The sequence below is a fragment of the Aythya fuligula genome, chromosome 1 (genome assembly GCF_009819795.1).
Source record: "Aythya fuligula isolate bAytFul2 chromosome 1, bAytFul2.pri, whole genome shotgun sequence".
Lineage (NCBI taxonomy): Eukaryota > Metazoa > Chordata > Aves > Anseriformes > Anatidae > Aythya > Aythya fuligula.
The window spans coordinates 174,388,163-174,413,561 of NC_045559.1; positions in this window are offsets into that span (position 1 = coordinate 174,388,163).

Genomic DNA, 25,399 nt, shown 5'->3' on the forward strand with positions numbered 1-25,399 from the left:
TTAGTGTGTTTTTTTTTTATTTATTATTTTTATTTTTTAAAGACCTCTCTGATCATAATACACAGTCATCTTGCTTAACAGGCACATCCCATGGCTGCCTGGGCCAGCATAACTTAGTAGGAAAGGGAGCTGCTGCTGGGAAAATGTGCACAAGAGAGATGAGCTGTAAAAGTGTAATTGACACACACACACCAAAATATCCCAGAAGACTCAGAAGACTTCTCAGTCTTGAAAACATTTACAACCAAGCACAGTGATTTATACCGTGATTCCAGTGGAATTACTCATGAGAGCAAGTAATATGCTCAGTAGTAATTAACAAGCTCAAATTTTCTCTGTTATTTACACCAACTCTAACGCCTCTTCACACTGTCAAAGAGGTGTGAAAGAAGAAGGCCTGAGAACACGATTTTCTTTCATATTTTTTCCTCAAAGATGTTTTTTGTGCTATTAAGTCAGCTTTGCAGAAAAAATGTCACCAGCCAAGTAGAATCAACAGAAGTGTAAACCCATGTGTCCCCACCTCATTCATCTCATCATGTGTTCTCTGACAGTTCCCCAAAACAGCATGCATCTAAATAAGTTGTGAACTTCAAAGTCTTATCAGAAAAATTTAAATGCTAAAATGGGCAATTTATTTGTCTATTTAGTTCTTTCTTTTCTTTTTTTTTTTTTTTCTTTGTGTTTTTCCTCCAAACCGCATGCACACAAACCCTCAAACACAAGACTGTATACATAGCTTGCTGCCTTACCTCAGGTGCGCAGATCTGGTTAGCAAAACAATATTCATAACTGCTAACTACTGGCTCTACCAAAGGATAAATAGAATTGCTCTTTTAGGTTTTAAACCAACAGTTTAAGGTACCCTATTCAAAATAGCACTTAAGCTTTTGTTGAGCTCTCAAGCTTGTGCTGAAGTCCAGTTAAAGTCAATGAGACAAGCGTGCACTTAAACAGTATCTTATTCAATTTCCCCAAACCAAGCTCTGTTTTAGCTACTTAAATGTGGTTTCAGGGCTAAAGCTGCCATATAAAATGAAATATTATAAAATTACTTTTCACACTGTATTCCAAAGGGAGTGTGCATGACAGATCTCATTTAATATTGCACTATGCTTCCATTACTAGGCAAAATAAGCGAGGAAGTTTTGGCTGAATTCAGACAATATTTTATGTGAATTTGTAATTGTAGTTGTCAGGAAAGTTTTCTTCTCTTCAGATACAGAGACTTATTTGAGTTAGAACAATATAACTTGAAAAAAAAAAAAAAAAGTTTTTTTTTTTTTTCTACAAACTTAGTCCCTTTTTATGAATTTTCTTTTATTTCCCATCTTTTCTCAGAACTTTAACCCAATTTTACAGCATCTTTTTAAGTCTTTTTTTTTTTTTTTCAAATTGACGTTTGTGTGATTTATAAAGCCTTTTGCAATGATCACATACACAGTTGTGTATGACAGATTGACATGATTAATGTTCAGATGTACAGTATCCATTCCAAGAGGAATCTATATGGCATGTTTTTGTCCTCGAGATACTTTGGGTTTTCAAGCTATTAATTAGGCCCAAGGAACATTCTGTTATTTCTAAGCCTAGTTAGTAATAGACTTCTCTTGCATTTCTCATGGATTTTAAATATTGATAAACATCTTTCTTTCAAAAATTCTACCACTTAATTTTCCATAGCAGAAATAGTTTCATTAAGTCTTCACCTTTATACATCTCAATATTCAAAATCAGTAATGTAGATGAAGCAAAGTTAATTAAAACAGTATTTTTCAGTAGCCAGGGATAAAATCCTTGACTATCATTCAGCTCTGTGGCATGATGACCTCTCATTTCAGTGCAGCCAGGTTCCAAACCAATTTGTGAGATTTGTGAGACTATTCCAGCCAGTATTTGATGATATTCTTTAATAAATACTGAATCTTGGATACAGTCCCAAGAAGAAATTTGACATGGCAAGTTAGTTGTTTTTGGCTGATACCTTCTTCCTCCTCATGGTGGATGACCCTGAAGAGACTGGCTGAAGCAGAGGTCCCATTATGCCACCTGGTTATATCAGAATAATTCTCAGAGAGGAGCAAATCTAGGGTAGTAGCTTCTAACAATTTCTGAAGTAATATTTTTCTTCTTTTTCTGCTGTGCTCCTCACTGTTTTCTTCCAGCCCTATACTGCTTCCAAGACCCACCACAGCACTCTTCCAACCCCAAGGCTGAAGGGAGTAGCTGGAGAACTCAGGCAAAGATGCAAGAAGCCAAGTAGCTAAGGCAGAGACTAGTGTGAGGCCACTGACAGGAATTTCTCAGCTCCTGCTGTCCTCCTCAGTTTCTGCTGTGAAACCTTTGACGGTTCTGATCAGAGAGTAAAGTGAGAAATGCTCAGGTAGGACCTTTCTAATCAAATAAACTCAAGGTGTATCGGGACAAGGCTTCCAGGTGTTGCTGTTAGATTGTGTTTTCTCATTTTCACAGCAACCCACATCATGATGAAGATTTTAGAAACTGCTATTTAAGACAAACTGCATCAGGTTACCTAACAGATTGTTATGTAGATAACACTTCACAGAGAAAGGCTGCAGGGAAATATGATTTGATGTTGTTTCCATTCTGAATGAAATGTCCAGACAGGACTTTCAGGTAACATATCACCTTTATTCTATCACAAGGTTGAAAAGACTTCACCATTGCTTGTGGTGGTTTTACCTTGCTATGCAGCTGAACTCCAGCACAACTACTTTCTCACTCCCCCTCTTCAAAAGTAAACAGGAAGAAAATATGATGGAAAAGACTCACAGGCTGAGATAAGGACAGGGACATCACTCAATGATTACTGTCACAGGCAAAACAGACTCAGAGTAAGGAGTTTAATATAATTTATTTCCTATCACTAACAAGCTAGAGCAGTGAGAAACTAAAAGAAAATGAAAAACACCTTTCTTCAATTCACCATCTTCTACCTTCTCCCCCGGGGCAGCACAGGGAAACACAGAATGAAGGCCAAGGTCAGTCCCTAATGCTTCATCTCCACTGCTCCTTCATGGTCACTCTCTGCCCCACGTGGGGTCCCTCCCATGGGATGCCATCCTTCCCGAACGGATCCTGTGGAGGCTTCCCACAGACAGCAGCTCTTCAAAAATTGCTCCCACATGGCTCTGTACCACAGGGTCCATCCGTCAGGAGCAAACTGCTCCAGCACAGGTCCCCCATGGGCGGCAGCTCCCCCCAGACGCCCTGCTCCTGTGTGGGCTCCTCTCCACAGGCTGCAGCTTTGGCCTGGGGCATGCTCCACCGGTGGCTCCTCCACTGCTGCAGCGTGGAGATCTGCTCCATGTGGGACCCATGGACTTCAGGGGGACAGCCTCCTCCACCAGGGGCCTCTCCACAGGCTGCAGGAGAACTGCTGCTGGTTGTCTGGAGCACCTCCTGCCCTCCTTCTGTTCTCACTCCTCACTCACCCCTCACTCTCCCTCCTCACTCTTCCAGCTGCTGTTGCACAGTGTCGTGGTTTAACCCGGCTGGCAGCTAAACACCACGCAGCCGTTCGCTCACCCTCCCCCCTCCCTCTCTGGGACGGGGGAGAGAAATGGAAAGTGAAGCCTGTGAGTTGAGATAAAGACAGTTTAATAAGACAGGAAAATAATAATAATAATAATAATAATAATAATAATAATAATACAATGATGATAATAGTACTACTAATAATAATATGTACAAACAAGTGATGCACAATGCAATTGCTCACCACCCGCTGACCGATGCCCAGCTTAACCCCGAGCAGTCCGGCCCCCTCCCCCCGGCTAGCCACCCCTATATATTGTTTAGCATGACGTCAGATGGTATGGAATACCCCTTTGGCTAGTTCGGGTCACCTGTCCTGGGTCTGTCCCCTCCCAGCTCTTACTGCACCCCCAGCCTGCCTGTTGGCAGGACAGAGCAAAAGTCTGAGGTGTCCTTGGCTTGGTATAAGCACTGCTCTGCAACAATGAAAACATCGGGGTGTTATCAGCACTCTTCTCATTCTAAGCCAAAACACAGCATTCCACCAGCTACTAGGAAGAAAATTAATTCTGTTCTAACTGAAACCAGGACACACAGCACATGTTTTTTTGTTTGTTTGTTTTTGTTGTTGTTATTTTTTCTGCTCTCACAGAGGCAGAAACAACATCACTTATTGGCTTTGCTACTAGCAGCAATGGGACTGTTTTGAAGTTGTCTGGAACTGTCCCTTATCTGACATGGAGCAGCCTCTGGGCCTTTCTCATAGAGGCCACCCCTGCAGCTCCAAGATACCAAAACCTTGCTGTGTAAATCCAATACTTGGTTTCCATTCCTGCTTTATAAGAAAGTTTTGCTATAGCACCATGGAATACCTTCTTCTGAATTCTGCCCTTATAAGCTGTGTAGGTACTTCTAAGGACAGATTTTTCCAAAAGTGTTTCAATTTTCTCTTTTCAATGACCTAATATTATTTCACTTGAAATAATCTGAGTACACTTGATAGCACTAGATTTTGATAAAGAATGCTGTTTGAAAAAAATATATTTTATGCCTAAGTCACACTGTCACTTTATATTAACTTTCTTATTCATTTCACCTTTATACTGTCCTCTGTATTCATTCATTTTTAACTAACTTATCTTTTTTCAGCCCTGAAATAGATTTTAAAGAGAGAGGAGTACCCATCTTAGTCTGAAAGAAAACTAGTGCCCTGGCAATTAAAAGCAGCTTGAACTTTTAGTAAGCAGATGAAAATATTTTAGAACCGTGTTCATACTGTAGGCTAAAGAAGACAATGTAGAACTCCTTCACGTTGCTTTCAATCCTTGATTCTTTGAATACTTTACAAAAACAAGACACTTTAGTACCACAGTATAACCTTGTTCAGTGATTAGGCACCCTAAGTGGTTTTCTAGAACAAATAATTCCCCAGACAGAAATGTTACTTTATATCAAAATGTACATGATCAAATGAGTATAGTTTAAATGTCACTGAATTCGGTGAGCTTTTTGCAGTGAGTTTTTATCCTGAAACTCTAAATGTGAAATCTGTTAATACACAAATTGCTACTGCTCCATATTTCAAAAAATACAGTCAGCTAAAGACAGCTAAAGACCTCCAACCTAAATCCATTAATGACATTACTCAGCATCTCTATATGCATGTAGTGTTTTTTTTTTTAATATTCTTTAACTTTGATCTGATATCAGATTATAGATACTGATCAGTAAGATGTAATCCTGTATGGTGACATTCCTCCGTTGGCTGTAACAAGTAGGAAGAAGGGATTTAACTGATGTCCTTTTTATCTTCAGAATCAGTATACCCCAGACCCTACTGCTGTGTTTATGGGCATATGTAATTACAGCACACTTCATGAAGGTTCCTAAATGCACTTCAGAGCACAGAGAGAGTCCTTACAAGAGCGTTCTCCAGCTGAATGTATATGCATCAAGAATTACAAAACAGATGCTTTTTGGAAGGGCTGAAACTCTGAAGCAGCCTTTAGACATCTGGTATGCCAACAGTTACCTAATAGTTCCTGAGAAATCACACAAATTGTCCAGTTAAGGTATGGATTATGTCTGCTCCTTAGGAAGATTTTTGTAATACTGTTCCATGTTCCTAGTTTTCATGAGTGCCAGTGGTATGCAAGAGGTCAATAGTATACAAACAAATGTGTTTTCTGGCTAGTTCTCCACTTGTCTCAACACAGATTAGGGACTTCCTTTGTACTCTCTCAGTAACTCTGCTCCCTAAACCACCATATAATGCATTTAACAGGCCACTGTTCACTCTCCCAAAAATTTCTACAGTGGGATTTAAAACAGCAGCATAATAACCCTGCCTGCAAGAACACTACATCCACTTTCATTAGCTTGGCTTTCAGTAAAGAAATTTAACTACACAGAATGAATCAAAATCCCTGCTGTGAAATATGCCATCTTCTAAGTGCAGACAAAAAAACTCTATAATTTCTTTTTAAAATCAAAATTATTTAAGGTTCTAATTTTTCCTGTTTTCTTGATGATTTTAGAAATACTGAATAAAAGTAACACATCACACTTTGGACAGATAGAAACAAATTTTCTCCATTATTTACAGACCTTTGTAGACTTCATTAGCATAGACCAAGTCACCAGCTTGCTAAATAAACAGAACATATAGGTTAGATGTATGCTTTTCTACCTGACTTTTTCTACCTGACTCATGATGCAGAAACTGCTTAAGTCCTGTTTCAGACCTTTCCTGTGCAAGAACAGAATGTTCCAATAAATAATGGCAAATTACAGCCAGACACCTGTGTCTGAATGAACTTAGGACATTGAGACTTTTCAATTTACTATTTTGAGACAGTTCAAGTAAAAGAGAGAAACTGTGTGTAGTTATAAAACTCCAAGACCTTTATTAGGGCTATACATAGATATGTGTAAAACAGTTTACAGGATTAGGCCTTTAAACTACCAAAAATCAAATAAATAAGATCCAATTTATTGGCAACACATTAAGAAAAAGGCCAATTTTTCAGTACTTAGGAACAGTAGTATCAGTTACATGTAGTTAGTAACTAATTTGAAAGGTTTAAATTCCTCTTAGCACAGCGTCTCCCATTCCTCAGTTATTAACAATATTAGGAAGCCAAGCTGCTTCTAAAAGAATGCTAGAGGACATAGCACTTGATGGCAGGGCTCACCAAAAGAAAAAAAAAATCACAAGAGGCTTTGCCATTTTTTTCCAAAATTACACAGCTGCCCTATACCCCGCCTGGAGACCTGAACAGACACATTATGCCTCATAGCTGCTAATTTATGCCCAAACTCTCATACAAAATATACTGACTTAGGTGTTTTTAAGGACTGAGGGGATTTCCATCTCAGAAAATGCTCTGTTATTCTGTTGCTGCTGAGTATTACTGTAATTACATAATAGACAATGCAAACACTAAGAGGTAAGATAAAATAAGTAAACTAATAAAGGAGAGATAGAACAATAATAAGTATGCAACTTTGTCCATTGTGCTGTGAATTCTCTTTCCCCAGACAACCTTCTAGCAACACCATGTAAAGCTGCACAACTTGTAAGTAGCTTGTTTGGCAGCTTGCTGGGCTGCAGCATGCTCACTGCAATAACTCACCCACAGATGTCTGTGCCTGTCTTCTTGGCAGTGGCCAGGTTTCAGAGCATTTCTCACAGTGGTCACATCAAGAAGCACTGCAACAAAGGCTGACTCTTTTCCCCTTAGGCTTGATGTTTAATTCAACCATACTACAGCCACTATCTTTATATTGGATGGATTCTTACAGCGTTCTTAGCCTAGGTTAAAATGTTAACCCATTTAGACATTCTAATACAACATCAGTCTATTATGAAAACAATAAAAACAGCAATGTCATCATCACTAGGAAACAATGGATTCTTACTTTATGTTAGTGTACCAAATGAATGAAGGAATGTGTTCCTTTCTCCCAGGCAGGACAGACAGTATAGATAACTGTTTTATCGATTAGGGATAAGGACAAGATATAAAGACATCCAGTTACTCGCCATCAGATAAATTGTAGCAGCTGAACTGATTGCAAGCACTGCCATGTGAGGGCATGCAGTAGCTCAACTAAGAACTGATAATCCAGACTTTCATTTACATCAGCTTACTGTATATCTTAGAAAGAATACCTAATTATAATAAATGTATTTTTCCTTGTTGTTGTATGCACCACCATGTTTAATAGATCACCACAGTAATGGGAAAACCTTTTGGGAAGGCTTCCAAGCTGACTGTATCTTTGGTTGCATTGAGTTAGGTGGTGTCTCAGGTCAGGTCTGTCAATAGACAGCTATATCTTCTTGTGGTGCCTTTTAATGACGCTCTTTCATACTAGAATACTATCTGTGAAATCATGGTGAGGTAACACAAAATTTCACATGTGCAAAAGGTGCCTGTTCAGCTGAGGCCACAAACATTCCACTATGCGTGGTAATGCAGTTATTGCAATTTCCTCATTAGCTACTATTCAAAGCTGTTTCCAGACTGTAAGATAGAAACATTTAGATACAGAGGAAAGATAGTAGAAAAATTACAGAACAGCCAATTCCTGCATGATGATTTCCTTCAGAATAAATGTGTGAGAGTATCCGAAAGCTTTTGTGACCAAAAAGCTTTTGAATAAACACATAGGGAGGGGGGAAAGAAAAGAATAGACAAACCTATTAGAAACATTGTGGGATCAAATATGTGCAAAATTTGATCAGAAGATGTACTTTCTTTTTATTCATGTAAGTGATGGTGGCTGAAAGAATATTTTGGATTTATTTATTCTGCTGTGCTATTCATTGTTGAACAGGTTGGCACCTGCCCATCTCCCCTGGCAGAAGGGCTAAATACAATTGTTCTGCTTTCAGTAACCCCAGCAGGGAAGTAACCTGTGCCAGCCCATTTTTTGTTGTAACTTATTTTCTCTCACTGGTCAGCAATTTGGAGGCCACTTGAATGGAAAAAGGAAAGAGCAGCTTATTGGCAGTTGTTCTGCTGCCATGGTGATTCCTATGGTACAGGTGAATAGTGCATGGAGGATCATGGAGGGATGCTAGAAGGTAAGAGTCATCTTTTTATACAGAGCAAGAAATAATAGAGGAAGAAAAGTAATGGATGTCTATAACAGCAAAAAGAAACAACAGCTGATATATCAAAAGAGGGGGCAGTAGAAGAGAGACAAAGAGAGGAAAGACAGGGGTGACAGGCAAATGTATTAAATTGGCTTCCTATCATTTTAAGAATCTGTTGTGGGATTGGGGAGGTTTTTGTTTGTTGTTCTCATAAACTCATAAGCATACAAATGCTGGCCAGCTCTAAAAAGGGGCATCAGTCATGCAGGCATTTAGCCAATGCCACCATTGGGCCCTATGAATGTCAGGTGCTGTTCAAAAATCTAATTAATGTGTTTTCCTTCAACACTTTGTTGAAAGAATGTTTCATTACTATGCAAATGGAGTTAACTCACAACACAGGCTAATTGAATTCTTACAAAACATCCCATGCAGGCCCTTATCTTAACCTACTGAACAATAAATACTAAAGTCACTTTAGAAGATAGAATTCATATTAAGTAGTAGGACACTGACTGTCAGAACATTTAAGGCTTTTATTATTTCAGGTACTTTGAGTCCAAAAGTAATTCATCTTGTTACCTCTGTTTACACTAGATTGGCACTTGCCCCTGTAACCAGCTGGACTGATAGTTGCAGAGGAAACTACTACTTCAGTGAAAAGAGTGTAGTTAATACACATGCTGCCACACGTGTTTCAGTAGCCCGCTTCTGCTGTTTCTGTTGCCTTCCTGCCAGCAGCAATTACAACAGGTCACCAGAACGGTGAATGGCTTCAGAACAGCAGCAACCATGCACTGTCTCCTCTGTTGTCTTTGCCTTTGTAATTACCCATGAATTCAGTATATTGGCTATATTGGGCTATTGACTATATTGGGCTTTCCCTCCCAATGGCTTTCTCTGAACACGCAACAGTAGTCAGTTCCCATCACTGGGTGCTTTCATTTGTTTCTATTCCTGTGTTCACTTTGGCTAGATCAAGATATTTCCAAAGTCACAGTAAGTTTGGATCAGTCTCTATTTATATTTATATCACTCATTAAGCCTACCTCATGCCTGGACTTCCACTTGGCAAGGGCAAGTTTACTGGTTCAAGCTATACTGAAGCTACCCTCCCATGTAGGAGACGATCTATGATGGATACTGTCATAGAATCGTAGAATCATTCAGGTTGGAAAAGACCTATATTCCTAGACTCCTTTCCCTTTCAGGACTGCCTCCGAATGGACTCCGCCAACCAGTCTTCTTAACAGGCCAAAGTCTGCCTTCTGGAAGTCCAGGGTGGAAGTTTTGTTAATATCCCTCCTTACTTTTCCAAGAATCAAAAGTTCTATTAAATTGTGATTGCTATGCCTGAGAGCCTCTGACATCACCCACAATTCCTTCACTATTTATGAGAAAAAAGGTCCAGTAGGGTACCATCCCTAGTTGGCTCACTCACCAGGTGTGTTAAGAAGTTATCTTCCACACATTTCAGAAGCCTCGTGGACTGTTTCCATTCTGCTGTGTTGTATTTCCAGCAGGCATCTGGTAAGCTGAAGTCCCCCACAAGAACAAGGGCTAGTGACTGTGAGACTTCTCCCAGCTGTTTGTAGAATATTTCATCTACCTCTTCAGCCTGGTCAGGCAGTCTATAGCAGACACCCAACATTACATCTGCCTCATTGGCCTTCCTCCTAATTCTTACCCATAAACATTCAACCCTATCATCGCCATAATTAATTGCACGCCAATACAAACACTTCCCAACATACAGGGCTACCCCACTGCCTCTGCTTCCTAGCCTATCCCTTCTGAAGAGCTTGTAGCTATCCATTGCAGTGTTCCAGTCATGCAAGCCATCCCACCATGTTTTGGTGATAGCAACTATATCATAGCCCTCCTTCACAATGGCTTCCAGCTCCTCCTGTTTGTTGCCCCTACTGTGTACATTTCTGTAGATGTACTTCAGTTGGGCTAGTGATCCTGCCACCTTTTTGTAGGAAGAAGCCCTAATTCCTGAACAACCATTCCTGGGCAATTTAGTGATTTCTAATCCATCAACATCCCTTCTGCCTTTGCTGCCACATGGCTCTCCGATTTCTACCTCAACAGGGTCAGTAGACCACTGAACCTTGCTAGCACACCATCCTTTAACCACTGTCAATACCACCCCCAGGATTGTCTCTGTCAAGCCTGGTTTTATCCCTTTCCCACTGCAAATCTAGTTTAAAGCTCTATCAATGAGTCCTGCTAACTCCTGAGAAAAGATCATTTCCCCCCTTAGAGATAGGTGAGCCCCATCCATTGCCAACAGGTTTGGTGTCTTTTAGACAACCCATGATCAAAACCCCAAAGTTCTGCTGGTGACACTGGGCTCAGAGACAGATATTGATTTGGTGGCTCTTCCTGCTCATGCCTCATCAGTCCCTGCAAATGTAGGGATAGAGGAAAACACCACCCGTAATCCTGACCCCTTAACCAGTTGTCCACAGGCCTTGATGTCTCTTTTGGTTGCCCTCAGACTTTGACTCAGCCTGACACGTGGGCAGCAGCGTGTTTCCCCTGGGGCTCTGCCTGGGAGGCTGTGTGGCTTCTGGGGGAAGCTGAGCTCTGAGGCAGTGGCCTTCTGCTGGATGGATGCTATTGCTCCCTGTTTGAGCTGGCCAAGCTTCCAGGCCCTCCTGCACCATGTCCTGACCAATGTGCCTTGTCCTGTATGCCTGCCCTGGTCACTGTGCTCCTGGTCACTCGTGCTTCCTAGGGGGCTGCCTTTGTATGAGGGGGGCCCACTCCTGGCTCCACCCAAGCCTCATCAGCTGCTCTTGCGATGGCTGCCAGCTTCTGGCAGCTCCATCAGCTTCCTCAAGGGTTCTCGGTGCATCTGACCCAGAGCTGATTGCCTCCATACAAAGTTTTTCATTGGTATGATGTGTTGGTGTCTGATGAATGGAACTTTACCGCACTGTTACTCTGCTAAGTCTAGACACTTGCATAAATAAATGGTAAAATGTTATGCTTAGTTTCACTTGAACAACATACAGTTGCTATCTCTCAGCTGAGAGAAAAATGCCCAGGTATAGATGCAATAGAAGCAAGTGAGAGACTTGACCAGGAGAAAAGCATATGCTTAATGCATCATGTAAACATGAGCCTGATTGTGCTGCCATTCAGACTTGTAGGACTGACATTCAGTACCACTTTACCTCAGTGCTTGCATCTAAGAGTTTACACTGGTCCCTTACATGTTCCAAAAACCAAGCTCTGGAAAATCAACTGTTCCCGAACAGAAACATTTCATTGCCAAATTGGACAAAACAAAGGCTGTGAGATTTTTTCCTGGTGTCAGTCAGGCTACTCATTTAGAAGTCTCACCATAATTAAAACAGTAGCTACTCAAAAGTCCTGGAACTGCAGTGAGAACAATATTAACATCACCACTGTCTCCAGGTGAAAGAACTACTCCCAGTTCCATAAATGCCAACTTAAATGATTATTCTGTGCAAGTATTCAACAATTGTCCAAGTGGTAAACAAATAATCCAGAGATTTCCCAAATACCATATTTTTAAAAATAATGATTCACTGCCTATAAAAATGTGCAGATAAGCAGATATGCTTTAAGATAGAAACTATTTAGAGCCATTTGAAACAGCAATATCCACTGCAGAGTTTCTTGCTTTGTCTTTGTCTCAAATAATCTTAACAATAGATTAATAGACTCGACCTTTCCACTGGAAGGCGTGCTCATATACATGTATAGTAAAAGCTTTCAGAGGACTGATGGCAGAACTGGGATGAAAGTAGTCATTCTTGTCTACAGAGATTGTTAAGACACAGAACCAGTTTTTTATTTGATATCAAGATGAAACAGAGAAACCATCACTGAGAAAATTCTGTAACAATAAAAAGAAGCAGAAGAACACTAGTTTGGGCAAGTCCAATAATTCTGTTTTTGTTATATCTAAAAATTCCATTGTTGCTTAAATAATTTTCTATAAATTTATGATGTTTTTTTAAAAGAAAGATATTTTGATTCCTGGTTCAAAACGCTGAAATGAAGCAGTTAATTTCTGCAGTATTTCTGCGATGTTTGAGCATTTCACTAAGGGTGAATATGGATTGAACTGATCACTGTTTTATTAGTCCTGTAAACTAGTATGTCTTTGCTTTTGCCTGCAACAAATAGTTTGCTGTAATGTTCCTGATCAATCCTAATGAGCCATTGGCTCATTTTGGAAAGTCAAATCCATCCCACTTATCTATCTCTGAAACTTGTCCTCAGATCCTGGTGAGGATTCTGTAGCTCTCTTGCAGCCTATGGTATTGGGTTTTGTCCCCCAGATAATGATATGAAGGGTATTTATGCACCTCCCAGTGCTCTGGTGTAGAATGAAAGCTTGGGAAGTAGAGCAACTATGCTCAGGAGCAGATTGACCTCATATCTTAATGAAAAAAAAAAATAATAATAATTAAAAAAAAAATCTTTAATGAGATCCTGTTAAGAAAATATTATTTAGACCTCCTGACAGACATTTATTTATGAAAATAGCAAAAAGTGACTATGGATCTTAAACTTTTCTTTCTTAAACTCTTGAGTGTAGCAGCACAACACAGCAAGGACAAGAAGAATGGGGAATGATACTGTTGGTGGATATTGTGCAAATATAAGGAAGAACAGAAAGAGGATGTGAGAAATGAGAGATCTGGGGTCATTATTGTCAAACAAAGTATATAGTATGCACACCTTCACTACTAAGTGCTTTACATTGTCCCAGAGTACAACAAGACATGCTCTGTGAACCAGTGAATCTGGACAGAAGAACAAACAGAAAAAAGGGTTTCACTTAGCTTAAGGTTATTAGCAATATTCATTCTGTTCTCCACATCTCATATCTTGAATTTCTAAAACAGGGAAACAAACTATCAAAAAACACCTGAATTAAATTAATCTTACAACTAGGAAGTGCATGTGCTTTGAAATATAATTGAAGTAAGGACGAAGTAAAATTACAGAACAGCAAGGCAAGCACCCACTACATTTTCTCTATGTGAAATTGTTCCAAAAACTCAGTGGTGCAAGATGCATATACTGTGTAAAATGTTAAATTATTCATTCATATTTAATGGTTTCAAAAAAAAAAAAAAAACAACAACAACAACAAAAAGAAAAAAAACTGGTAAAAACGCACACAATAGTTAATGCACCTTTAAATTCTTCTTCCTTTAGATGTCACTTGTTCCAACACCTTCTGCATATCTGCATACAGTCTAAATTATTTGTCTCTAATTTTTTCTCCATCCAAGATTAGTGGAAAGGTGCATAGTCCTCCATTCCGATGAGATACATATACTTTCACACACACCCAAGTGCATTGCTTGCTTAACAGAGCCAATGAGACTGAGAATTCTTAAACAAAACACACATTAGCATGTCTTTTGTTTTCTTAGATTTTCATTGCTCCATTTACTATTTAGAACTTCATCCCAATCCTATTGAAGTGAATAATGAAACTCTCATTGATTTCAATTTGAAAGACTCTTGCTAGCATTAATTAACATCTAACTGATGAAGAAGGGAAATCAGGGCTTCATAGTGGTATCAGAAGTTTTATTCCTAGATCTGTCCTATGCTTTTATTACACTGTAGAAATTGTTGCTTAATGTGAGCTATACACCTGTCATGGTTTTACTTTTTTTTTTTTACTTTTTTTTTTTTTTTTACACAGTGCCTCAAATTTTGACTCAGTCATAGTAAAGATAGGTCTAAAAAACAAATTTAGAACATGGATCCCCCCTTTAAAATCCTGCATGGCTTGTAGTAGTTGTCAAGTATCATCTAAACTTTTGAGGGAAGAAAAAAGATGCTAGCTTGATCAGAATACAAAAGAACTCACACTAGCTACTTCAGACATACAACAATGAACAGGGCTGCTCTGTTAAAATTTCTCAGTGGCTGATAGGCTATGAATGCTAAGATGACTTCCATCTTAGCTTCCATCAGCTACACAGGTTACTATCCTCCTCCCACTCCTAAGCATCTCTGTGGCTCTACAATTGTCAGCAGAGCACATGCCATAGTCTGTTGCTTCCCTACCCATCATTTCAGAGTCTTGCTAGCACTTGTTCAATAACCAGGTCCACTAGCGTTCACCATCTCACTGCTTTTCCATCCTTCATCTGTGAATGACTTTATTGGCTCCTATTCATCTGAAGATGAAAGATGAAGATGAAGATGAAGACATAAGTGAAAATGTAATCATTCAGAAATGGGCAGCCTGAACAGTCACAGTAAAAATTTTGCATCAGACATTCAATCTCATAAAGGAAGTGGCTGATTATCTTTCAGAAAAGTGAATGGTTCCATAAACCTGTCCTTTAAAATCCAGTCTTGCTTTCCATCATTCCCGTAATGTGGGAATACCAAACATGTGTACTACCCCACATGTTTAAACTGTGTATATTTCTGAAACCCCAGCACACCTCTATTCTTATAATAATTTCTATGAGAAAAAAAATATTCTTTGAAAGGAACACATCTTTGCTAGATAGCAAAGTATGGTTTGTGTATGTTAATAGGCCATTTTTATAACCATAACTATAGCTCCTTGGATTATATATGCTATTTTATTTAAAAAAATAATAATAATTGTGGTTAAAATTTATTTCTGCCTCTACTTTTTGAAAAAAAAAAAATTGAAGCTCAATATTTCTCATATCCTTCCACCTCTTCATGATATGTTTAAACAAATTACATTGGATTTTGGATTTGTTCTGAAGAAAAATATTTTATTGGGTCTAAGTAGATATTTTAAAATTATGTTTTTCTGATGCATAGTTCAAGTGAGAGTGAATTTTCTACTGCTTGGGTCCCAGCTCTTCTGGTCTAGTTGGCATTGGCATATTAGATCCAACAAAACTGTGCTGATTTACAAACAACTGGAAAGCTGGAGCATCATTTCAGGCCACTTTGAAGAAATACATTTGGGAAATCTTAGCTTCTTCTTGCTCAAATTAACAGCAATTAAAATCTCTGTAGTAAATTCTGGGAAGGGTTATAATTTTTCATTGCAAGACAAGTCCATGAACATTTTTTTATGGTAAAGCAGGTATGTATCTTGATTAAAGCAGGTATGTATCTTGATTTCTTCATTGTTCTTTAATTGAGCCTATCATCTCTATTGGAGGTAGACTTTCTTTTCACTACAGAAAGCCATAGGTCCCCATTTTTTTTTGTGACTATATAATCACTGAAATCAGATTCTTCTGCCTCTTGGTGCCATTTCAAGAACAACATGCAGAGTGATTCACTGTTCATCTTTAGAGATGGTGGCAAAAACCTACACAAAGGAAGGAAGCAGTAATAAGGTATTGAATTTTTCTAACTCCTTACATCAGATAAGTACTGAATATAGGTATCATATACTTCTCAATTGTTTTAATTATTTTCTTTCAATAATTTTTTTTCAGCATTAACACATCACTGGTTTTGGGACCAAGTACAGGTAGAATGGAAGATCTATCCACCTGTTTGCCTGTTCACTTAATGTAGCATTTTTCAGTGATTTTTATTTTTTTTTTTGGAAAAATAGACACTTTCATATATGTATATATTAATTCCTAGAGATCTTGTATAATATTTAATAGGATTTTAAAGGCAGAATTTTCTCTCTTCCTTTCCAAGTAAGAAAATTAGTTTGACTCTGACTGCTTTTTAGAAAGTGAGAAATTCCAGTGTAACATTGCCTGCAATTGTATGTCTAATATGACATAAGCAGCCATATTGAATGCCTGAACATTTATGACACCTGTATCTTCTAGTCATTGTCCAAACATCCTTTGGACAGAAGATTTATCTTCTTGCTATCATTATAACTATGGATTTTTCCAAAAGAAGTTGGGTTTTTCTATTCTCATTATCATGATGACTTTTACTTCTCTAAATTCTGTTCCCCATGCAACCAAACCCTCCAAAGAATTTAGAAGGAAATACAAGTAGCATGTGTGAAAAGATAAAATAAAATAAAAAATCTATCCAATGATACTTTGTTGATTAAAGTACAGTTAGCAAACAAATATGCTTTTCCCCATCTAAAATCAAAAAATTTCTCTTGTTTTTTCCTTTGCATCTGTTTCTGGATAGTATTTTCCATTTTGGGACTGCAGTCGACAGACTTATTTATTTATTTATTTATTTATTTATTTATTTATTTATTTATTTATTTATTTTCTGAGCTTTGGGAAAATAAACATAAGTAGGAGAACAAAAGAACTCCAGACTTCATTTCACTGAAGAACTAACACAAAAGGAAATGCTAACAATACCTGACTGCTTCTATATTGAGCAAAGACTGAGAAACTCATGCTCTCACAATCCCTGTGAGGGGAGCACTACCCACAAATGCCTCAGTTGTACTCACTATCCTAATATATGTTGACATGAAGTTGCTCAAATATCTGAAAATTGCATTGTCCTAGTGAGTTCCACTAGCATTGTGATAGATCCTACCCTTCCATACTTACATAAGTGTGGTTACACTGTGGGAGGTTTTGCTCCCACAATGGTTCAGTACTTACTGAACCAGAAGAAGAGAAGAATTTGCCCCGTAAAGTATCAGTGAGATTGACATATGTTTTCTCCAGCCATTTGGCTACCCTACAATAAACTGCCTAGTGCTCCATCAGAATTGTAATTGATTGGCCAGTAAACAGCTTGTTGATAATAACATATTCTAGCCATCTGATGTTTTCAACAATCCAGTAGCAATCTGCAGCAAAGCTATTTACACTGTGTTCCCTGCACTGGGCATGGGTCCAGATTTTACAACCACCAAGAAGAACAAAGAAGCAGGAGGTCTGTCATAACCTTCAGAAGGTTTTGAGAGTAATTTTAGGGATTTCAGAGGCAGTTTGACTTCTAGCAGAGGACTTGAAGATGGAAACTTTTTTCATGTTCTTTATTTTATGTATCATAAAAGCTAATAAATGAAAAAAAGGAGGATAATAATAATAACAACAACAACAATAATAATGATAATAATAATAATTATTATTAATAATAATAATAATAAAAGTGAGTAGAATACCTTCTCACAAAAGATAAATGTTTAAAGAATATCAGTCTTAATTGCAAAGACAAAGAGCAGGTCATTCAGGGAATACTGGACACCTCCCTTGATCATGTTCAGTGACCTCAGGCTGATCTTCTGGACCATGTAATGGTGATTATCTCAAGCACGGTCCCCTGTCTATTCAGATTAATTGGATTTGTTGCATCATACTCCATTCTTTCCTTACCATTCTGTCATGTGTCTTTTCCAAGGAATTCAAATCATAGGGAATTTTGGTCTACATGTATGAGTGTATTTACTTAGATAAAGAGAAAGAACTAGTACAAAGTCAGAATAGAGGCAGTAGCTGTTCTCTATTGTCAACAATAGAGAACAGCTACTTCAGGTCAAGTAATATAAATGTAGGTATTAATAGCAAAGTCCAAATCCTAAACGAAACTTAAGTAAAAGCAGTTTGAACACTGCAGTATCCCAAGGACAAGGACTTATTCTGTAATACCTGGAACAGAGAGAGGTGAGTAGGAATAGAATGCTCAAAGTCTATGAGGAAGTTAGGAACAAACTCTTGCACGTATCCAGAGAACATTTTGGTTTATATTCTTTTGCCAGACCTGGAAGCTAGGTATCTTCATAGACAAGGGGAGTGCCCTGGCTATTCAGAGAAGGAAATTACCTCTCTTGCTTTATGCTCTGTCTAGTTCAGAAATATTTAATTAGTAACTGAAAACAGGGACATGCAAGTAAAAAGAAAAAAAAAAAAAAAAAGAATAAAATAAAAAAAAAAACACAACAGATGTTTTGGTAGAAGCCAGCTCTCTCCCTCGGTCAGAAATGCTTCTCAGCTGACTGTGAATGCCTAGAATATCAGACTATACAGGCCACTGCTACAGAGGTGTCAGCACTGATGGGCTGAATTATGACACTAAGAAAAATATCAAGATGGAGATACATCCTGGACAAAACAGGAGGCTTCTGGGGTACAGACAATTGCTTTAAAAGCACTGTCTAAAATTAGACACTTCTATTGCTGTAAAACTGCAAGGCAGGGATTGAGAGGTTCTGCATTTTGTTGTCCATTACAAAGCCTCATTTCCATTTTAAAGGTGAACATATATTTTCTTTACTGGAAGTGTACATTCTGTTTGTAATCATAAGGCCTAATAATGATCTCAGTTGTGTTGTTATCAGTCAGACCCCAGTGAATTTAACAGTTTTATCTGGCCCTTTTGTAGCACTGAAAATGAGAGATTTTTTTTTCCCCCTGAGTGCTATGATAGTCTAATAATTTACTAGAGAACATATAAGATAAAAATGAAACAGACGTAACACCTACTCAACAATTCCATTTCTAACACTCATCTGGAATCTTCAACAACCCTTCTAAGCTAATCTTATTTTTTCAATTCACTCCTAATTCTTACAAAAAAAGCATAAGATCCCAGTGTCATGGGTTATTTGGTTGAAGTTTAGTGTAAGGATAGTAAGGTTCTCTTGGCTAGTAGGAAATTTACCATCTTCACTAAATTTTCAAAATAATTTCAAAGATTATTTTACAAAATCATAGAAAGAATCATAGAACGGTTTGGTTTGGAAGGAACCTTAAAGATTCTCTAATTCCAACACTCTCTCACCCCTGCCCTCATCCCTGCCTTGGGCAGGGACTTCACCACCGTTCTGTATTTCAATGTGTCTTGCTTGCCCATATTTTTTAATTATAGAATTGTAAGAAAATAAAGAGCTTTAGAACAATACTTAAGTAAATTCCTATTTGAAGACATAAGTTTATCTGTGAAGATTTTGCCGTTTACTTGGCCCAAGAATTTACTCTATTTTTTATACTTTGTTTTATAGATACTTGTCTGAAATTGATGTCATCATTTAATTTCCAATGGAGCTTTTTATTATTTGGCAGCATATTGGCTACATCCCAGTTCTTTCATTTATTTATTTATTTATTTTTCCCCCTTTTGCAAATTCTTCATCTCAGCTGTTCCATGTAGTCTGCCAACATTTTTAGATGGTTGCTTTCATTATTATTTAATGTGTGTTGGTTTCAGCAAATATTGTAACTACAACTGTTGCTTATTATGGGTCTCTTTTTTTTTCCCCTATAGTCAGAAAACTGGCAACATTCCAATCCCTTTTTAATTTCCTCTGACTAGCAAACTATGCATGCAAGGTCTGCTCACTCTTTCAGATGTTTGACATCATTATTATTTAATATGCTCCTTCAAGAAATGTTGTTGCCACAGCATTTTCTGACAGCTTTACAGTTCTGCTACTTCATTAAATACAACTATAATTATGTTTAAAAAATATTTTGTACAGAGACCTTAAAAACCTTCAGATTTTCATTAACTACATGGCTACATCTCACTCTGTCGGGCAATATTTGATGAGACTAGGCTGCTATGAATTAGTTATCTTCTTTGAGTTTTCTGACAAGAACAGCAGTCAAAACCTAGTATAGATCTCAGGATTTCCAAGAAAATAATAGTAACTACATGGCTAAGCCAGATATATGGATAATAATGTGTTATTTTGCTAGAATTTTGCTAGAAGATTTTGCTTCAGCAACTCTGAATTTGTTCACGTGTACACCAAAACCTTTCCTCAATCATTTTAAGCAATTCATATTTAGATAGCGATTCATGTTCTGTCTGAAATACTTGGATCTGAAAAGCCAGCAAACCATGGTAGAATTTTCACATGGCCTGTGAATTTTCAGGATTGGTCTTTATTTCTACTCATGTTCACATACAAAATAAATAGACATCTTTATCAATAATCAACACTCAACAATGCAAGAATCATAGAATCGTAGAATGTCTTGGGTTGGAAGGGACTGAAATGATTACATTGTTCCAACCCCCCTGCCATGGGCAGGGATGCCACCCACTAGATCAGGGTGCTTAAGGCCTCATCTAACATCTGCTTGAATACTCTTAGGAATAAGGCATCTACAACTTCTCTGGGCAACCTCCTCCAGTGCCTCACCAGCCTCTGAAGAATTCCCTTCTAATATCTAATCTAAATGTGCCCTTTTTCAGTTTAAGACCATTGCCCCTTGTCCTATTATCTGTCCAAGTAAAAAGTTGCTATCTGTCTTTTTTATAAGACCCCTTTAAGTATTGAAAAGCTACAATAAGGTCTCCCTGGAGTCTTCTGTTCTTCAGGCTGAACAACCCCAGGTCTCTCAACCTGCCTTCACAGGAGAGGTGCTCCAGCCCTCTGATCCACTTCATGGCCCTCCTCTGGACCCACTTTAACAGATCAATATCCTTTTGTCCTGGGCACCCCAGACATCTATGCTATACCCCAAGTGGGGCCTCAGGAAGGCAGAGCAGAGGGGAACAGTCACCTCCTTCAACCTGCTGGCCACTCCACTTTTGATGCAGCCCAGGATGCAGCTGGCCTTAGTGGCTGCAAGTGAGCACTGCTGGCTCATGTCAAACTTTACATCCACCAGAACCCACAAGTCCTTCTCCTCAGGTCTGCTCTCAATTAGTTTTTCTTCCAGTCTGTCCTCATGTCTGGGATTGCCCCAACCCAGGTGCAGCACCCTGCATTTAGACTTGTTGAGCCTCATTAGGTTCACATGAGACCAATTCTCAAGCTTGTCCAAGTCCCTTTGGATGGCATCCCTTTCTTCTATTGTATCAACCGCACCACTCAGCTCGGTGTCATCTACAAGTTTGCTGAAGGTGCACTCAATCCCATTGTCTGTGTCATTGACAAAGGTATTAAAACAGCACTTGTCCCAGGATGGATCCCTGAGGGACGTGTCATTGACCTTCACCTGGATATAGAGCTATTAACCACTACTTTCTGGCTGTGGCCTTCAAGCCAATTCCTTACCCACTGAATGGTCCACCTTCCAAATCCATATCTCTCCAATCTAGAGATCAGGATGTCATGTGTCAGAGGCCTTGAAGAAGTCCAGGTAGTCCATTGGTCAGTCTTCCCGTGTCAACTGATGCAGTCACTCCATCATAGAAGGCCACTAGGTTGCTCAGGCACAATTTGCCCTTTGGTGTAGCCATGCTGGCTGTCATGGATCCCCTCCTTGTCTTGCATGTGCCTTAACACTGCTTCCAAGAGTGTGTTTTCCATGATCTTCCCAGGCACAGAGGTGAGGCTCAGTTCTGTAGTTCTCTGGGTCCTTTTTTCTACACTTTTTAAAAATGGGAGTAATGTTTCCCTTTTTCCAGTCACCAGGGACTTCACCTGACTGTCAGGACTTTTCAAATGTGATGGAGAGAGGCTTGGAAATTCCATCAGCCAGTTCCCTCAGGACCCTGGGATGCACAGCACTGGGCACCATATCTGATCTGTTTCATCAGGAGGTCTCAAACCTGCTCTTTGCTTACAGTGGGAGGGACATTGCTCCCCTAGCCCTTATCTATAGGTTCAGGGAAATGAGAGATGTGGGAAGTCTGACTGGCAGTGAAGAGTGAGACAAAAAAAAAAAAATTGAGTACTGTAGTCTTATCCATCCATGTCTGTCATTACCAGTTCTCCCTTCTTGTTTATCAGAGGGGGCCACAGTAACTGGGGCATACTTAAACCCCACAATATACTTCAAATACAGAATCTTTCCTTAGTGAAGGTATCTGTGAAGGAACAGTATGTCTTACCAAATGTAGTATTATCCTGCTTAAGCGCTTCTTCCTCCTTGGAAGAGAATGAGAGAGAGGGGGAAAACACACACACACACAAAATTAAATGAATTTTTAAAAGTTATTCAAACATTACTGTTTTGATGGTCATATATGATTCTATTTAGAAACTGAAAGTAGCTCGTGGTAAACTTCTGTAACACTGACCTTCACAGTATCTAACCCAGGCACTTGCATTTTTTACAATGAAAAATGAGTATTAATTGGCTACTACATTTCAAGATAGTTTTTAGTCTTTATAATTGCTTATTATTTATAGGTTTGCATTCCATTAGCTGCAGCCTGCAAGCAGAAGTAAGAGATGGGTCATTTTGTATCAGGTAGCATCAGAGTCCAAGTCATCACCTGTAACCTGCTGTGACAGTTATGCCATTATGCAAATTAACACAACGTTCCATGAGAATTTAAAATTAATATATATATATATAAAAATCTTCGTATGAAGAAAAAGTATTCAGTCTGCATTTCCATTAGATATTTATCAGACTGGGTATCTACTACAAGCAATTATTTGAATTATGCATGACTATATCAATAATTTACTATCTATACATAGCTAATAAAACAATTAAGACCTACCTGTCTAAAAGAAACCTTTTTAAAATTATCTACATCTATAGAATAAGTAGATATTCACACACCAAGAGCATGCCATTGTTTATTTTTGTTTTCCATTTTCAGTTCACTAAGCACAGTCCCATTTGCATTGAAAACAGAATTTCTTACAAACATTCCTTTTAGCTATACTGTTTATTTTTTTAATTTGTTTTCATCTACAAAATTACCATCAAAGTTGTTTATATCAAAACAGGAATTATATAAATTAATTTTCTAATGAGATCTACCTTAAAAGAATATTAAGGCTGAAAAGTTAAGTGTTCAAACTACTAAAATTAAGTATGCCTATATAATTCACATGCACACACATCTTCACTCCTCTTGTGAATCTGTACTCTTTCTAGATGCAAGATCCTCTAAAACATCTTCCCAAGTATATGCCTAATTCAATGGACAGTATTTTTTTCTCATAATAAAATGCTTATAGTTACATACATACAACTACACATACATGTAACATACATGACCAGCTGGTAATGCTGGGGCAGATCCCAGTCTCAGGGTGGTTTTACCAGGACCAATAAAATGCCTAAAATGGATTTCGTATCATGCTTTCAGGCTAAGGGACTTACTGTACCTTATATGCCTGACAAATCTGGTAGCCTTCTACAACAGGGTTATAGCTTTGGTGGATAGGATCCATCTATCTGGACCTGTGCAAAGCATTTGACACTGTCCACCATTATATCCTTCTCTCTAAATTGGAGAGACATGGATTTGATGGATGGACCACTTGGTGGTTAAGGAATTAGCTGTATGGTTGCACTCAAAGGGTTATGGTTAACAGCTCAATGTCCAAGGGGAGATCGGTGATGAGTGGTGTTTCTCAGGGGTCAGTACTGGGACCAGCAGTATTTAACATCTTTGTTTGTGACATGGACAGTGAGACTGAGTGCACCCTCATCAAGTCTGCAGATCCCAGATGAGCCCCCAGGACAAGGAAATCACCACCAATTATCATCACAGGCAAAACAGACTTGGTATAGGAAGATTAATATAATTTATTGCCTATCAGTAACAGAGCAGAACAGTGAGAAGCTAAAAGCAAACTAAAAGCAATTCCCCCACCATCCACCTTCTTCTATGTCCTCCCCTCAGCAGCACATGAGAACTGGGAATGGGGACTGTGTTCAGTCCCTAACGCTTCATCTCGTCCGCTCCTTCACTGTCACTCTTGTCCCCTGCTCCAACATGGGGTCTGTCCCCAGGATGCCATCCCTCGTGACCTGATCCTGTGGGGGCTTCCCACAGGCAGCAGCTCTTCAAGAACTGCTCCAAATATAGATCTGTACCATGGGGCCCATCCATGAAGAACAAACTGCTCTAGCATGGGTCCCCCACGGGCAGCAGTCCCCTCCTCCCCCCCCCCCCCCCCCCAGTCCCTGCTCTTGTGTGGGCTCCTCTCCATGGGTTGCAGCTCCAAACCAGAGTCTGCTCAATCTGTGGGCCTTCAGGCCACATCCACCTGCTCCACTGGGGGCTCCTCCACGGACTGCAGCGTGGAGATCTGCTCCACCATGAGACCCATGGGCTGCAGGGGGACAGCCTGCTCCACCAGGGGCCTCTCCACAGGCCACAGGGGAACTTCTGCTGCATGCCTGGAGCACTTTCTGCCCTCCTTCTTCATTGACCTTGGGGTGTGCAGGGCTGGTTCTCCTCACTCTCCCAGCTGCTGTTGCACAGCAGGGTTTTTTTATTTCTTAAATCTGTTCTTACAGAGGCTCAACCAACGTTGCTCATTGGCTTGACTCTGACCAGTGGCTGGTCCATTTTGGAGCCACCTGGATCTGGCTCTTATCTAACATGAGACAGCTTCTGGGCTCTTCTCACAGAGGCTATCCTTGCAGCCCCCCTGCTATCAAGCCCTTGCCATGTAAACCCAATAAAAGCAATAGAACAAGTAGCACAGAGAAGCTGTGGATTCCCCATCCCTGTAAGTGTTCAAGACCAGGTTGGATGGGGCTTTGATCAGCCTGGTCTCCTGGGTGGTGTCCCTGCTCATGGCAGAGGGGTTGGAACAGGATCATCTTTAATATCCCTTCCAACCCAAGCCATTCTATGATTCTATGATACCTGTGAGAAATGGTCAATGGGATGAATCAACACATATGGATTGGTTGGCCAGAAAACCAACTTGTGTGGTAAATCTCATAATTATGTCCCATCTCTTTTTGTTCACCAGTCAAAGCTAAGTATATGGCTACAATTTTGGCAGGACTGAGAAGCAGATCTCTTTTTTTTTCTTTTTATAAACAAAAGTTCCATTATAAACAAGTATAAGTATCCTGAGAAAATTAATACTGGAAATTCAAGTGATCCTCTCAAATTCCACATCTACAGCTTCTGATGGATCAAGAATTAGGAGGATGCAAACATCTCTCATATTTTGCTTCAGATTCTTAATGATTAATTTTAATGCTGCATTTTCTCTTGTGTTTTCCTTGTCATTGT